Below are 12,536 nucleotides of genomic sequence, written 5' to 3' on the forward strand. Positions count from 1 at the left end.
GTAGTTTAGATTCTGGAAATTTAATTTGAAAGCTGCTTTGCAAGACGATTAGAGGATTCTTCTCCAATTTATCTCAAGCAAACTGTCCAACTTGAACTTCTTTGACAGAAATTTCATGCAACGAAAGTGATTTAATGAGTAAAGCCAATTCTACAATCAACTTCTTTTTTCTAGTTGCATGTAAAAGATGTTTATGCGAGGAGATAACGGACCAACTTCGATGAAAGCTTTGAAGCATTTTGTTGTTGTAAAGCATGTACCATTTTGTAACATTCTAAGCGACAATGTGTTTATTATCTGTTCCTTGTGCTTCGACTAGTTATATTTATTATCTGCACTTTACTGCCTACGCTTGGTTCATCTTTTCTACCTACAAGGCCGTTCCGTTCTTTTGGTTACAAATTTCTTGAAAGACATGTTCATGATCTTCAGTTCCTATACATGACCAAACATGCCACTTCAATGCTTCACTGGTTAACAGACAAAACACCTAATATAATCAAAGTCAGAAACAGTGCTCATTACTCGGGAAGTTAAGTATGTTTGGCCAAGAGTATCAAGGTGAGGATTCAACAATATGAACTGAAATCACAAAACATTTAGAACAAGATGATTGGAGAATGAACACATTGTTTACTTAGACAAGAAAACTACTAATAACTCCTTGGATACAGAAAAGTGCAATAAAAGCCTTCCCGCCACTTCACAGTTCAACGTCGGCATCGGAATAAGGGAGAAGAATCTAGAGTTGTGGGGGGGTTAGTGGAAGACTCTAGAACTTCCTAGAGAATTTCTAAGAAGGCTTTAGGAATCCCTAGATCTTTCCTTGGAAGACTCTAGAATACCTTAGATATTTTCTTGGAAAGCTTTAGAATTTTCTAGAATTAGTAGAGAATTCTAGAGAGGGATCAAAGTGTAATTATTAGAGAGACTTGTAAAGTAATTTTTATTTGCACTTTAGCCCCTAGGAGGTAGTATAAATAGAGGGGCACTCATTTGTAAATCATCACTCAAGTGTAAAGCATTCCAAGCAATACAAAAGCCTTCTTCCAAAAGCTCTCTTGTTCTTTCTAAGTCTTTCTTTGCATTCTCTTAGTGATCTTAGTCTTAAAGGCTTGCTTGAGCTTGCAAGATCTTGAAAGAGTAGTAAGTTGTCAAGCGTCACACGGAGCTTTAGCGAAAACTCTAAGTCCGTGACACTTGTCTATCAGCTCAATCCAGTTTCAAACATAAAGTCACATATGTTAAGTATGTTGCGATTAATACAAACAATAGTGGCCAAAGGTTATCAATAAGAAAAGACAACAGAAGCTCGCAGAGAGGATCTTGGAAAGCGCAGGAGCTCATGTACCATTTTGACATACGCATCACTGTTTTTGCTTCTGGTAACAATGACAAATTTTTCTAGCACAATTTCATGCTTGAGCAAATTTTTAACAAACGGCAGCATGGACCCAGAAAAGTCAAGGATCTTGATGGTCTTCAGATGTGGAAATGAGCCACTAAAATTATGTGTGTCAAACCTCTTGATCTGTACGTCCTTATTTGTGTAACGTAACAACTGGGCCTGTAGGAAAGAGATCTACTATATTAACCTATCTTAGATAGAAGCAGGAAGCCAAGGAGTTGGTTACGGATAAAATAAAAAGGTGATGTATTTTCAAATTCAAGGAACATTTCAGTGGTTAGCAAATGTTACAATGTTCAAAGCATCTGATCATTCATCCCCTAGCACGAAGGTGATCCCCTAGCACGAAGGTAAGTACTATTACTTGTTAAACATCTTTTTCCAACAACTACAAAAAGTTTACTGTTAGAGTCTATTTTGATAGTGACAACTTGAATCAAAGAAAAGAAGCAAGACGACTACTTCCATTCCTCCCCCATCAAATACCTTACAAATCTTCTCATCAGTCGAATCCCCCCTCCTTGTAACCTTTTAGCATTATCTATGGACTATGAAGTATATCACGAAGGTGATTTTTCATTAAGTTTTGTGATTTCTTTCCTAGTGTACTAGATATCAGAAATATGTGGATATATATCGTCTTCTTCTTCCACTAATAGTTGTTTTATATTTGATAACATGAAATAACAAAAATAAAGGTCCAAAGGGAACTTACTCTTGATTCATTGTACCCATCAATGACTAAAGTCTCAAGATCCGATGAACTCTGTAGAAAACTGCAAATTCTAGGAAATCCAATTGCTTCAATTTTGCGTTAAGTTGTAAGAATTTCCAGATTGATGGTGGAGGCTGCCACCCTTCCAACTCCATTATGGACATGTACTTATAAACCAAATAAAGAAACTAGAATATGTCAAAACAAGGAAATGCTGCATACTTAATAGTGACATGCAAATTGTTAAACAGTGTGCAAGGTTGGCTTGGAGATCCAAAAATTGACTTTTAAATACATTGAAAAACCATTCACATGACCAAAAGATTATGATCAACATAAATGAATTGCAACTTTTATTCTCAGCGTTCATCATCCAAAATTTTGTCCAAAAGATCCTGTTTCAATTACCTGCCACTTTGCAACTAGATCGACACAAGAATGTAATTATTAAGTACTTACCAATTTGATTATCAGATTATCCTAAATATACTGTCACTACTAATGTTGATAAACTAATGAATTTAACTGCAAATAAGAAGTCCCAAATTGGGCAAAATAATGTTCAGAATTTTGGATAGTGTAGAGTATGAATAAACCTCAATGCACCATTGACCTAATTCAAGCTTCTTTGAAATAGTTTACAGTTTTTGTTGGGACATTGTAAATTCAACATGTTGAAATAAAATTTTCATTTTGGTAAATGTAAGAAAATTTTACTTCTTGAAGTTTATATTTAAAAATTTTCATTTTATTTTTATTGTAAATCTGAACTAAAGAAAAAAAAAAAAAAAAACATTCATCAATTTTATTTTTTTAAGTGAGGACAACTTTTGATTGAACATTCTTTATTTTTAAAAATAAAATAAAATTACATTAACGTTCTTCACAATTCTATCATTAGTGTAAAAGAAAGAAAGAATATGAAGTGGTGAAAGAAAGAAAAGGTTATGACAAAGTATTGAAAAAAATGTTTAAAGTACTGTTGTCTGTCAGAAAAAGAGAAAAGTATTTGTACTTTACTGCATTTCAATAACTTTTTCTTTAAATTAAAAGAGCGCAACTATTGAAATAATAGGAATAATGTCATTAAATATTTACCAAATAAGGAAATGTGTCATTCTTTTTGGGACTGACCAAAAAGGAAAGTGAGTAACATAAATTGGGACAGAGGAAATATCAAACAATTGTTAGTGGAAGAAGGCGACAATATATATCCACATATATCTGATAGGAGTACACTAGGAAAGGAATCACAAATTAAAACTTAATGAGACGTCACCTTCGTGATATACTTCATAGTCCATAGATAATGCTAAAAGATTACAAGGAAGGGGATTCAACTGATGAGAAGATTTGTAAGTACTTGATGAACTTATACAATAGCTTCTAATTAGTGGAGACTTGTTTGCTCCCTTGTGAATTGTTTCCATAGGAACTTGAAAAGGGAGAAAAAGGGAGGAGTTTTCTCAAGTAACATGTGAGCTCACAAAAAGATCCAATCGGGAATGGAGCTGCCATTTGTCAACTCTTCTTTGTGTGCAATAGGTGAATGTATCCAACTAAAGAATCAGCCACACCATTCGCTTCTCCGTAATTGTGTGTCACCTCGACTTATGAATCAACTCTTTAATCTTTTCAATAATAGGTTCATATTGCTAATAAGGTTTTGCAACTCGCTTGACAACATTCACAATAAATAATGAGTCGGCTTCCACCCAAATGCTTTAAGACACCATTTAAGCCCATAGGGAAATTCAAATGCTCCAGTCATATTTTTTGTTCAAATTCTTCTTTTCTAGTCTCAAAAGTTTATGATTTCTCTTTGTTAAGTCTGTTGCAGCTGCGTGCTTATTATTCCTTTTTCTTGTAAGACATTCAAAAGAACTTTTTGTTCTCTTCATTTATTCTACTTCATAAAACAGTTCAGCTTGTGTTGCTTTGCTTCATGTTGTCACTATCAAAATTGACTCTATGAGTAAACATTTTGTAGTTGTTAGAAAAAGATATTTAACAAGTAATAGTACTCACCTTCGTGCGAGGGAATGAATGATCAGATGCTTTGAACATCTCCACATTGTAACATTTGCTAAGCTCTGAGATGTTCCTTGAATTTGAAAATTCGTCACATTTTTATTTTATCCACAATCAACTCCTTGGCTTCCTGCTTATATCTAAGATAGGTTAATATAGCAGATTTCTTTCCTACAGGCCCAGCTGTTATGTTACACAAACAAGGATGAACAGATCAAGAGGTTTGAGACACATAATTTTAGTGGCTCATTTCCACCATCTGAAGACCATCAAGATCCTTGACTTTTCTGGGTCCATGCTGCCATTTGTAAAATATTTGCTCAAGCATGCAAGTGTACTAGAAAAATTTGTCATTGTTTCTAGAAGCAAAAGGAGTGATGAGTCTCTGGATGTAAAAATGGTACGGGAGCTCCTGCGCTTTCCAAGATCCTCTCCGCAAGCTTCAGTTATCTTTTCTTATAGATAACCTTTGGCCACTATTGTTTGTATTAATCGCAACATACTTAACATCTGTGACTTTATGTTTGAAACTGGATTGAGCTGATAGACAAGGCTTGGTTTGCACTTGTATGTATCCAAGGAGTTATTAGTAGTTCTCTTGTCCAAGTAAACAATGTGTTCATTCTCTAATCATCATGTATGAAAGCTTGTTGTATTGCATTATTGATCCCCGCATTATTAATCTTTGTACCAAATGACCTTGTGATTTCAGTTCATATTGTTGTATCCTGATTCCTGATCATGTTTTTATACTGAAAATTTAAGTTTTGAGAATCATTTCTCTAAAATAGTACTTGAAGATTGATTACTTGTGCAAGGACTTGTTTATTTGGCCTATTCTATTTTAGTGGGTGGAAAAGAAACTTTAAATATTAAATTCTACTTTTCTAATTACATTTTATACTACCTTTTTTTTGACAAAGCATTTCGATAGTCCTACTAAGTTGAGTCAACTATATGAATCTTTAGTAAACCTTACATATTTATTATTCCATTTAATTAACATAATATCCTTTGATGACTCCCAAGTAAGAGACTCATAATTTGGATTGTACAAATGAGCAACCCACTCTTCTCCTAGAGACTATACTATAGTGATACGTAAAGTTCTTGTAAAACCTCCATTCACAAGGCATTGAATGACTAACACACTCTGGACAAGTTCAAAATGCATTAACAAATATTCTGAACAAGGATCAACGGTCTTTCAAGAAATTTGCAATCAAATTTCAATAAACACATTGTTATACTACTACTCCTAAACTGTGTGTGCGTGCGTGCTAACCTTGTCTATTAGCTAGAAACAAGTTTCAAGCATAAGAAAATACAACTGAAACGTGCGGAGAAGATCTTGGAAAACTCAACAACTCCTGTTTCATTTTAACAAAATCCTGAGACAAACTATTCCCTCTCAATCTGACAACAATTGTTAACTTTTCTAGCACCGTTGCAATCTTGAGCAAATATTTCTTCAATGGAAGTATATACTTATTTTCACTTGGTGCTCCATAAAAGTTAATGATCTTGATGGTTTTCAGATGTCGTAATGAGCAGTCAAAATTATGTTTCTCAAACCTTCTACTCTGTTCATCCTCATCAACAAACCTTGCCACCAGGTCCTACAGGAAAGGATCCACTATAAGATTAGACGGTCATTCTCTCCTTAGATGGAAGTTGAAAGCCAAGAGTGCTTAGCAAATGTTTCAAATGGTAGATGCTTACAACAACAAAATGATTCAAAGCTTTCATCGAAGTTGGTCTGTTATCTCCTCGCATAAACATCTTTTACATACAACTAGCAAAAAGAAGTTGATTGTAGAATTAATTGGCTTACTCATTCAATCACTTTTGTCAGTGACAACATGAATTTTTTGTCAAAGCAACTCAAGTTGGACTGTTTTTTCGAGATAAATTGAGAGAACAATCATCTTAACGTCTTGCAAAAAAAAGAAGGGGTGGGTGATGGTGGGGGGAATAATAAGCATGTTGATTCAACAAAGAGAAACTATCAACCTTCAAGATTAAAAGCATATTCTGAAATCCTTGGAAAGCAGGATTCAAATTAAATTTCCAGAATCTAAACTATGCATTCCGGGAGCAACATCTGTAAACACATTGAGAAATACTCACCTGGATGGACAAGAACTATTGTAGAATCATCCAAACCTTATCTAGGATGGGTAAAACTAAATACGGATGGAAGTTGAAGACCAGGTAGCATAGTATTATTAAGGAATTCTTTTGGTGATATCATGGCATATGCAATCCCACTAGACCATGGAACAAACAACACTGCTTATGCTTTTGCACTTTCCTATGGACTTAAATGATGTCTTGACATGGTATTAGAAATATTTGGGTGGAAGCTGACTCTTTACTTACTGTGAATACTGTCAAGGGAGTTTCCAGAGAAGCCAATGGTGTGGCTGATTCTTTAGCTGGATATACTCACCTATTGGACGTAGAGAAAAAATTTTCCATCTTTAAGTCACTATCAAGAGAAGGTACTTCAAAATAAATAAAGCCCAAAGCTAACCTCCAATCAGGTAACAAGATGAACTTCCCGATTAGATCTTTTGTGAGCACATATGTTACTTGAGGATACTCATCACTTTTTCTACTTTTTTGTTCTTATGGGAACAATGTACAGGGGAGCGAGTTTCCACAAGTTAGAAGCTATTGTTGTATAGCTCATCAAGTACTTAAGCTAGTTATGTGGCTTTGAATAACAAAGTTGCTCGTATCTCGTAAAGCCAAAAATTTCTGTCAACTCAAAGTCTATGACAAAGGAACTTTCAATTCAATTTTCTTTTCATAGGCTCTTTTATTCAGACAAAAAAAATTATTTATTTGATTCAATTATTTCTTCAATGTATTTAAACAAAATAAAAGTCAAATCAAATATTATTAATTTTTTTAAAAACAAACCCAAATAAAATTAATTAGCTTAATTAATTTGATTCAATATTTACTCAAATTGTGAATATTCTATTTCCAACTATCCCTATAATTTCTGCATTTTCAAAATTAGGTAGTATTTCATTTTTCTATTTGGGACTAAATAAAAACCCTATATGATTTTTGCTGCAAATCGGGAAAGCAATTCTGCCGATTTCCGATGAGTGATGAAACTGCCGATTGCTCTCTGACCGGAGATGTAATCTACGAAATCCTTTTACGGCTTCCGGTGAAGTCACTGCTCCGATTCCGATCGGTCTCCAAGTCATGGTATTGTTACATCAGCAGCCGCGATTTTATTCAGATGCACCGTCGACAACCTGTCCATGAAAAGCTTCTCAGAGTAAGCGATAGAGGTCCTAGAGACATCCCTACTATCTCCTTCTTCTCTCTAGATCCGAAAATTACGACTGTTGTTGTTGATGATGAAATTGACGAACTCGGAGATTTCGATTCCAGTCCCGATCCGTCTGTTGTCGTTGTTGATTTGCCCTTTCCATGTACTCCCGACGATGAGGTACGGGTCGTTGGTTCTTGTAATGGCTTATTATGTGTTCATTTCAATAGGAGTTCAAGCATTATTTTGTGGAATCCTGCAACTAGAAAGTATAAATTGCTTGAATCCCCTGATTGTGTCTCCTTTTATTCTGATCCTTTCTTCCCCTGTATAATGCTTGGTTTCGTCCTTCAAACTAATGATTACAAGGTTATTAAGCTTCCATCATCTAGTAACAACCCTAAGGTTTGGGTTTACTCCCTGAATTCCGATTCCTGGGAAGAAATTGAAGCTCCTATTCTTCATGGTTTGCTTCCCAAAGGTGGGTCTGCAGTAATTCTTAATCACTGCTTGTATTGGTTATCGTATAGCAATGATGACGATAATGAACTCGATATAATTACTTGTTTTGATTTGTATAACCAAGTTTTTACAAGGATTAAGCTACCGAATCTCGATACTGTAACTAACCTCACTATTCAGAAGCTTGTGATACTTAAGGGTTGTCTTTCTATGATTACCTATTCTGGGAATGGTATAGCTGTGAACAACTATGAGGTATGGGTGATGTCTGAACAACAAGGTGCAGCTGAGTTTTGGACTAAGCAATTTGCTTTTTCGTCGTTCTCTAATCTAGCACGACCCGTTGGATCATGGAGGAAAGGTGAACTTCTTTTAGGCTACCCAAATGGATTGTCACTTGAACTCATATCATACAATCCTTATACAAAAAGAACTCATAGCTTTCAAAAGAGAACTTCAGAGGATAGATTTAAAGTCATAAATTATGTCGAAAGCCTAGAATCCGTGGAGGGTACTTAAGTAGACTCTAGAGATTCGAAGTTTGATACTGTTGGTATTGTGGCCATTTCGTTCTTTATGCTGATCATTTTGATCTTTAACGATGTAATTCAATATTTTGTTTATGTTTACTACCATCTTTTTGTTTCAGTTTTGTCATTTGGTATGTTATACAGTTGTAGAATCTTTCTCCAAAGAGGCAATCACACAATCTAAATGTTTGATGGTGCTTTTTAATGCTTTTAGAGGGGGCATATAACAATTGGTACTTGTCTGCAAAGTAGAATATGTTAAATGTGAAGTTACAGAATCAAATGTTAAAATGTATACTTGAAAGTGTACCTCCATGAGACAGGGGTATGGTCTGCGTACACTCTACCCTCCCCAAGCACCAGCCAGTCGTAGGATTACAATTCTCCAAGTTTTATTGAAATACCTTTTTTGGTATTTTTTTTGTGAGATTAAATAGTAAAAAACTGTTTTGACTTTTAGAAAATGATTGGCGACAATAATTAAAGCAATACATGATAGGAAATTAGCAATAGATAAATCCAAATCTAATAATCTCACCTCTAATCTCTATTATCACAAGAGACATAATGTCAAGTATTTCAAATTTATTCAATACTCTTGAACTTCTTTTTAAATGATTGGTAATACATAAATGTGTTCTTTAACTTGACATCATTTCACATTTATGTTCTCAAACTTTGGGTGTGCACAAGTAAGTACTTAAAATTGTATAAAGTTGAACAAGTAGACAGATGAGTTCTATGTGACATAATACACGTAGGACACAAATTGCCTTGTAGGATGTCATGTAGGACGTGTGTGACTATTTGTTCAACTTTATACAAGTTTAAGTGTCTACTTGTGCACATCCAAAGTTGAAGGACATAAATATGAAATGAAGCCAAGTTAAAAGTCATATTTATGTATTATGCCTAAATTTTAACTGTTTAATTACAAGTAGATTGGTTGTCTAACAAAGACGGTTAATACTCTATACAAATTTTGAAACTAATATGTAAAGTTCTGTTCACATAATACATATTTTTATTGATATCTCAAGAAATAAACTCAGTTTAGGCAGCTAAGGAACCAAAAAAAATGCATCCGCTCTGCCTCGCATCTGCCCCGTCCCATTGTCATTTCTAGCTATAGATTTAGTATTGGCATAATACATAAACATGTTTTTTTAACAACGTAAGCTAGCAACTATGACCTTTAACTTTGGGTGTGCACAAGTAGACACTTAAACTTGTATAAAATTAAACAAATTGGCACATTCATCCTACATGACAATTTTGTGTCCTGCATGTATTATGTCATGTATGACATATGTGATTTTAGATTTATCTATTTCCCTACCGTTGGATGGCTAATACCCTTCTAAATCTCTAAAGACTATGGTATATGTGATTTTAAAAAGAAAAAATCACAAGTTTGTGTATCAAAATTGTAGAAAATGATTAAAGTAGTCTCTTTGATTTGAGGATAAGTTCAAAATAGTCTCTTAAATATTCACTTAACAATTTTAATTGTTTAAGTTACCAAAAAAATAACATTTTTTGACTTCATCAAATATTTATCGAACTTTATCGAGTAGATTTAACAAAAACTAGGAAAAATCACAATTATCCAAAATGCACATTGAGAGGTGCAATTTTTGAACTTTCTACTATTTTTGATTTATTTTTTAATTTTGATATAACTTTTTAAGGTGTAATTTTTATTATTCTTTTTCTATCTTATTAGTGTCTAATGCAATATTTTGTGTTGTATATTTAGAATTTGATAAAACTTTGTCGGTATTTGTGTTTAAATGCATATTGCATTTTTAAGGGACTATTTTGAACCTTTCCTCAAACATAATTGACTATTTTTTGTTTTTATCATTTTCATCTAAATTGAGTTATTCTTTTATTTATTGGAAGGTTCAAAAATAGTAAAAGTTTAAATATAGTATAAAAAATTTAAGACCTCCTTCAAAAACTCTATCCCACCGGTTTAATTTAAAAAATAAGTATATAACAAGAAAGGTTTAATAATTCAAGAAATCAAGAATTCTTTGTTAATTATTGATTGAAAAAATTCCTCTTTCTCTCTCAATTTTCAAGATTTCTTTTCGGAACTCATTTCGTAGAAAAACATTAGTAAAACCTTGGTTTTAATCATTTCAAGAAACAAAAAAAGAAGAATTTTTGTTTGAAGGAATTGATTTATAACGAGAACTTCCTCCAATTACTGCCAATAAATATAAGGTACTTTTTCTCTTTCAACAAGACTTTGTTAGTTTGTCAAAAAAAAAAAAAAAAAAGATTATCTGATAAACTAATTACTCTTTAATTATTATGTCGGAATAAAGTTGATCAATATCATGTTTAAATCTTTATTAGAAATAGATTTTAATTACCTGCTTCAATATGAGAAATTGATTATGTAAAGCAACATTAAACCCCTCCCTAAACATCCGATCATTCTTGAATAAACATTTGCAATTATATCTTATTTTTGTCCATTGATAATCAATTTTTTTTATTTCTTAGGTACGATAATCATTTTATTTCTTTATGAAAAAAAATGACTTTTTATACTCTCTTTTTTTGCAATAAACCACCTGGAAATGGATGTTTAATGAAATACAGAAACCTCTGAAAAAATCACAAAATTAAAGATTTATAGTGAAAATCAACTTTGCGTAATTATCATGATAGTCAATAAATTATCTCTTACTCAATTTTATCTAAACATAACCAAAAGACATAAGAAGAAAACAAAAGAGATATTTACATATACTTAACACAGTTAAATGAGTTTCTAGAGAAAAAAAAAAGAGTTACTCAATAGTGATTTTTTTATGATATTAGGCAAAGTTGAACATTTTAATTTATTTTTTGTTAAAAAAGATAATTTACTCTAGGTGATAATGATTTTACATTACCAAAAAGTTAGTTCTTCAACAACTTTGATGCTGATATAAAATATGAATGCTCATTCGTGATTCTTTAATTTCTTTTGATCTTTTTTTAATATTTTGATATTTCAGGAGGAAAATAAGAAAAGGAAAGGAACATATAATAATCATGCAAGAAGCTAAAATTGTAGCAACTGTCACCTCGACAACAATATTGTTCTTGTTTATGATTAATATAAATGTCTCAAATGTTGCAGCAGAATTACCAGACAAAAAAATTGTTGTCATAACCAACAACCATACAAATTACCTTAGTGTTCGTTGCTTCTCCTTCGATGATGATGGTGAAGTTAAGCACCTAAATACCATGGGCACCTTCAACATCACCGTCAAAATCAGAAAATTCTTCCCCACTTCAACAATGTTCAATTGCTCCACAAACATGGGAACATTTGTGGCGTTTAATTCTCACTACGAGTGTGTTAGCCATTCGGGGCCTTGTGAATGGAGGTTTGATGAGAACTTCACGTATCGCTATAGCCCAAAGGAGGAAAAGTGGGTTGCTCATGAATACAATCCAAATTATGAGTCTCTAACTAGGGGAGGAGTCATCAAAGGGTATTATGTTAACTAAATGAAATTACGAAAGATTCTGATAGTTGACTCCAACTTAGAAGAACTATCAGAATGCTTCATCATAAAAAGGTAGTATAAAATACAATTTGGAAAAGTAGAATATTTAGTGTGAGATCTTAGAAAATAGGTGAAGTTGAGGTCCTTATACAGATATTCAACAACTTCATAGATAGTTTTGCTTCCTCTTCATTTCTTTGAAGACTACTCAAATGGGTGATTTGGTAAGCAAATTATGATCGGTATGATACTAGTTGGGTTACATCATGTACTCGTCAAGTTACATATTATTGAATTTATGTTATATATATATATTTAACGACTTCAAGTTACATACATTGAATTTTATTAAATTATGAATCTTTTATTAGAGGAGTCATCAAAAAGTATAACATAAACTAAACTATAATAATATATTTCAAATAATATGAAGATTCCGATAGAAAATGACATGATCAAGATTATTTGAAAAAGGGAATTTTGTGTGAAGTAAAAAAAAAAAAAAGACTTTCACAAGAGTAAGTGTTAGTCCTAAATGTACATAAGTAAAAAAGAGTGTTCTCGTATGTCTATAATA

The sequence above is a fragment of the Solanum verrucosum genome, unplaced genomic scaffold, assembly GCF_900185275.1.
Source record: "Solanum verrucosum unplaced genomic scaffold, falcon-dt-bn FXZP01000268.1, whole genome shotgun sequence".
NCBI lineage: Eukaryota > Viridiplantae > Streptophyta > Magnoliopsida > Solanales > Solanaceae > Solanum > Solanum verrucosum.